Genomic DNA, 6,000 nt, shown 5'->3' with positions numbered 1-6,000 from the left:
AAACTAAAAGAGGGCATCAGATCCCCTGGAGATGGGATTACAGGTGGCTGTGAACCACACAGTATAGATGCTGGGAACCAAACTTCCCAGTTTGGTCCCCTGCAAGCGTATAGTTACACTTTTAAGTGCTGTGTCATCTTTCTTACTCAACAGGCAGCTTTTAATTGCTGAGTTAGTATTGTTACGTCCTCTCAATTCTTTCCTAATTCTGTCTGGGTCAAATGTATAGCTCTAGTTATTTCTGTTTCTTCAGGTTATCAAATTTGGTTTCTTTCCCTCTTGTGTAGGTATCTGGTGCATGAATAGCTTTCCCAACTAGAGTGTCTGTGGAAAGACATGGCTGGAAGACCTTACTTAGCTGCCTCTTCCCCATTTATTGTTCTCACACTGCCACTGTTATGTGAGAATGTCACTCATATTATTTTCGGGACTAATATGAGGTTTGAAGAGGTGAGTTAGGCACAAACTAAATGAGCACTGTTTGTTGTTATTGTCTTTCAGTTTGCTTCTTTGGAGACTGTGATTGTTGAGGAATGAATGTATGATCCAAGTTGGGCCTTAGAACAAGTACGCATCACCATCTTTTCATGGAAGCATCCAAGGGATTCTGTTCATTGGTTTTCAGTGTTGTCAGTCAGTAAATACGTGTTACCTTAAAGCCAATTTTAGTTGGATTTTCTGCCATTTGCAGCACAAAAGATAACCCTGGGTCTTGGGTGAGAGAATGTTGGCAAATCAAGGTAGGAATGTGCTGAAACTGTACTGGGGGAGGTGGTCATGAGTAAGGCAGGAATTTATAAAGTGTGTCTAAAATACGTCTTCCAGAGCTGGGCCCTGGTGGAGGGACAAATGTGTTGAAAGTACAGAGATCATAAAAGCATTATAGGAGTAAACTGAAGCTCATTCTTAATCCATAGCAGTGTGTCTGTCCTTCAGATAATTACAGCTAGCCCATACCATGTGGCCCATTGCAGTAATGACACAAAGGTCCTTTCTTTTCACCCGACTGGGCTTCTCTATATAGCTCAGGCTGGCCTTGAGTTCACAGTCTACCTTGTCCCGTTTATGATACAGTTTAGAATATAATCAATTATAAAAGACTTAAGTATCCAAAGATTCTTCAAAACAGTGGACTCCCAGTGTATGTCATTACAGACTCATTGTGTACCGATGGGTCTTTTATGATCTCCTGTGCAAATGAAGACAGATGTGCCTAAGTTCAAATCCCAGCAACCACGTGGTGGCTCACAACCATCCGCAATGCGATCTGATGCCCTCTTCTGGGGTGTTTAAAGACAGCTACAGCATACTTATATAATAAATAAGTAAATAAATAAATAAACAAATCTTTAAAAAAAGGGGGGGAGGTGGAGGCTGGAGAGATGGCTCAGTGGTTAAGAGCACTGACTGCTCTTGCAAAGGTCCTGAGTTCAAATCCCAGCAACCACATGGTGGCTCACAACCATCTGTAATGAGATCTGACACCCTCTTCTGGTGTGTCTGAAGATAGCTACAGTGTACTTACATATAATAATAAATAAAATTTAAAAAAGAAAAGCAAAAAGAAAAAACAACATGAAACAAGAAGACCGACATGAGGTTTAAATTTCAAAGGAACCAACTTTTTAGTTTGAGACAGGTTTCATGAAGTTCAAGCTGGCCTTGAACTTGCTATGTAGCAGAGGATGACTTTGAACTCCTGATCCTCCTTGGCATCCCCCTTCTGAGTGCTGGGATTAGAGTTTTACGTCTGTAGGGCGCCACTCATGGCTATGCAATGGTAGGGATAAGGTAGGTAAACACTCTTATCACCGAGCTCTGTCTCCCTTCTCTCCTCTCCCCTCCCCCATTTGAGGCAGGATCTCACTTAGGACTTCATGCTGGTTTACAATTTCAGTGTAGTTGAAGGTAGCCTTGAACTCATAGTAGTCTGTCTTCCTGCCTCAACTTCCTGAGTGCTGAAGTCACAGGCAGGAACCACCACTCCCAGTGTATTTTCATCCACTGGAATCCATGTGTCTGTGGCCAAGGATGAGAATATACTATAGGAGATAAAGATTTTCAGTACCCAGTGCTAAAAGTGAAAGTGGAAGGCTGAATAATTTGTCATCTCTAGAGGTGCAGCAGTGTTGTAATGTCAAATATAAAGCAAGCTGTGAATCATTAAAAAAAAAAAAGAAAACAACCTGAAGCTCACCAAACCTCTAGAGCTGAGCTATAATGGAAACAGGAACTAAAGTAAAAGATACCACAAGAACACAGACAAACCAGAATGTAGAGCAGCTCCCAGAGAACGAATTTACAGAACCAGCAAGTGCCTGGGAAAGGAAGGAAAGACTGCCATCGATTCAAAGACGTTGGGGTACAACAACCAGCTGCATGTCTGAGTCTGGATCCAAACATATCAATTAGATAATATTTTTGAGATAGAAGAACATGATTGTGGTCTAGTACATAAAGTATACAGGAGCATCAATAACTTTATTTATTTTGAATACTAGTGGTATCATGATTACACAGCAGGATTTCCTCTTTTGGAAGTAGATACACATTGAAGTGTGAGAGAGTGACATAACATATCTGTGATTCTTTTAAAATTACTTTAGCAAATAAAAGACAAAAGATATAAGGAATAAAAACTATGTGGTATGGTATTTTGTCTAAATAGGAAAGGGGGAGGGGGCTCAGTGGTTCAAAATATCTTCTGTGTAAGCTTGACAGTTGGAGTCTAATCCCTGGAGCCCACCGGGGAAAGAGATAACCAACATCTGGAAGTATCTTCTGACCTCTGCACATTCACATGTTCCTGATACCCGTCCCCATCTCAGTGTGATTCTCCTTCCTTCTCTCCCTCCCTTTCTCTCTTTCTTTCTGTATGTCTCCTGTATCTCTCTATTTTTTCTGTCTCTTTCTTTCCTTCATGCACTTAATGACAACATTATAAAATGAAAAGGGGTAAGACTGTATTTTAACTTTTTTGTATGTTTCCAGAGACTAAAGGGAAGCAGGAGTCTAAAGGATTGCTAGGCACGGAGGGGCGGGGACAAGGTTCTTAATAAAGGTTTTTGTTGTTTTTGTTTATTCCTGCAACTTTTTATTCATTTGAACAGGTAGCTGTTTTGGATGCTGTTAGTTCTTAAATAGTTTGTGTATTTGAAAGATGATGAGACCTTCCTGTTGGTGAAGTCAAGGGAGAAATTGAGTAGGTCTCAGGGAGGATGATACCCTTAGGGGGACTAAAAGTAGTTATTGTAGGAACTTGAGAATTCTTGAGAGATGGATGCTACAGAAAGCAGGCTGGGATCTCTGCCTGGCTTCAGCTTGCTGCTTCGTCATATGGTCATGTGATTTCTGTCTCTTGCTTACCTTCCCTCTACTGTGATGCTAGTCTCTGTGAGATCCTACCAGAACTGAAGCAACACTGATGCCTTGTCTCAGAGACTATAAACAGTACCCGGTAAGACCCCTTTCTTTATGTTACCTCTTCTGAAGTGTCCTTATAATAGAAAACAGATAAGGGCCTTCCTTGCACTGTCAACTTGACATAAGCTACGAGAGAGAGAGAGAGAGAGAGAGAGAGAGAGAGAGAGAGAGAGAGAGAGAAGAAGAAGAAGAAGAAGAAGAAGAAGAAGAAGAAGAAGAAGAAGAAGAAGAGGGTGAGGGAGAGGGAGAGGGAGAGGGAGAGGGAGAGGGAGAGGGAGAGGGAGAGGGAGGGAGAGAGAGAGAGAATGTCTCCATTAGATCCAGCTATAAAGCAGTTTCTCTATTAGTGATCAATGGGTCAGGGCTCAGTCCGCTGTGGGTGGGTTCTGTCCCTGGGCTGGTGTCCTGGGTTCTAGAACAAAGCAGGCTGAGCCAGCCACTTGAGGTAAGCTTGTAAGCAGCACTCCCTCTGTGGCCTCTGCATTAGCTCCTGCCTCCAGGATCCTGCCCTGTTTGAGTTGCTGCCCTGACTTCCTTCAGTGGTGAACAGCAATGTGGAAGTGGAAGCCAGATAAACCCTTTCCTGCCTAGCTTGCTCTTGGCCATGGTGTTTCAATCTAGGCCTGGGAGATGATGGCTCAGTGGGCAAAGGCAATCTACCATCAAGCCAAAATCTTGACTTTGATCCCCAGGACCCACTAGGTAGAAGGACAGAGCTGACTACAAGTAGTCTTCTGACCTACATATTGGTACTCTGTACCAAAATATAAACGACTAAAAATTATAGCAACAGTAAAAAGAAGATGAATTAAATATCAATTTTTTTAATAACTCAATAAAACACTGACTATCTGCTTTAATCATATGTATGGGCAAAAACCCTCCAAGGACTGTAATTTTGGATTCTTTTTATTATTATTATTATTATTATTATTCTTTATTTACATTTCAAATGATTTCCCCTTTCCTGGTCCCCGCCCCCAAAAGTCCCATAAGCCATCTCCCCTCCCTCTGTTCCTCAATCAACCCCCTCCTGCTTCCCTGTCCTGGTATTCCCCTACTCTGCTGTATTAAGCCTTTCCAAGACCAGGAACTTTCCAAGTTCCACTCCTCCCTTTGATGTCTAACAAGGCCATCCTCTGCTGCCTATGCATCTGGAGCCATGGGTAACCGCATGTGTACTCTCTGGTTGATGTTTTTGTCTCTGGGAGTACTGGGTGGCTCATATCATTGTTCCTCCTATGGCACTGCAAACCCCTTCAGCTCCTTGGGTCCTTTCTCTAGCTCCTCCATTGGGGACCCTGTGCTCAGTTCAATGGCTGGCTGAGAGTGTCCCCCTCTGTATTTGTCAGGCACTAGCAGAGCCTCCCAGGTGACAGCTACATCCGGCTCCAGTCAGCAAGCACTTGTGGGCATTGATGATAATGTGTGGGTTTTGTTTGAAGCCACCCTGGGCTACATAGAGAGTTCCTGATCAACCTCGGTTACATCAGACCTCATGTCAAATAAACCAGAACCAAGCAGGACCGAGCCAAGCAGTTGGTATCAGTAGCAGTTCCAGGGCCAGACACTAAATGTAACAAGACACTGAAATGCATGCTGGTGCCTTAGGAGCTACGCCAAAGAGCTTTAGTAAATATGGCCCCTCAACTTCAGGTTTAATCCTCTGTTCATTATACAGAAATTATTTTGCAAGTTGTTAATAGTGATATAGACGGACAGAAAAGAAAATTGAATTTTTGCAACATAATTTTTAGTGCAAGTCTCGGGCTCGGGGGCTTGTTATTACTCTCAACACAAGCCTTGGGGTTGGCCCCTCTCTTGGCTCTGTTGTCTGTAAAGTGAGGAAATTAAGTAGCATCTCTTGAGTAGCCCCCATCCCATGATGCTATGGAAGTTCACACGCTGAACAAGTTAGATGTTTTAACAGGGTTAGATTAAATGCATTTCAGGCTTAAAGACAAGTTGGCAGGGAGCTCAGGAAGGGCAGACGCAGCGGAAACCCACCAGGTTTTCAGAAATTACACAGCCTGGGAGCTGACTTCCCTCTGTGGGAAAGCTTCCGTCTTGAAGGTGTCTAGATAAATGTCACTTGCTAATGGCTGAGAGTGCTGAAGTCTTATGTGGTACCATGGTCATAAATGACGTGGCTAGAACTTAACACATTCTGAGAGTTCATGTTCTAAGTTCCCCCCTCCTTCCAGGGAAACAGAGGGGATTCCTCATGTGCCTGAGATGGAATGCAACGGAATACAGAAGTCTAATCAGCTCTGTCCAAACCATGGGCCAGAAGCATTGCAGCAGGAAGTATGTGTTTCTTAAGTCGAAGATTTTGAATGTTTGAAGGTCAAAGTCAGAACAGCTATGAAGCATCACATACAGTACTAACACAACTGCTTTAGTGTTGTTAACAGAGGATGGCTATGTAGTCAAGGCTGGCCTCATATTCAGTGTTCCTCTTAATTTGACCTCCTGAGTGCTGGCATTACAAGCATGCACTCACCACCGTAATGGTGTCTTGATAATCTCCTTACCTCATAATACCATTATAACCAAGGATTCTCAGATACAATAAAC

This window comes from Apodemus sylvaticus, chromosome 10, assembly GCF_947179515.1.
Source record: "Apodemus sylvaticus chromosome 10, mApoSyl1.1, whole genome shotgun sequence".
NCBI classification, from domain to species: Eukaryota; Metazoa; Chordata; class Mammalia; order Rodentia; family Muridae; genus Apodemus; species Apodemus sylvaticus.
The sequence above is the reverse complement of the archived record's forward strand: the minus strand, read 5'-3'. Positions refer to the sequence as shown.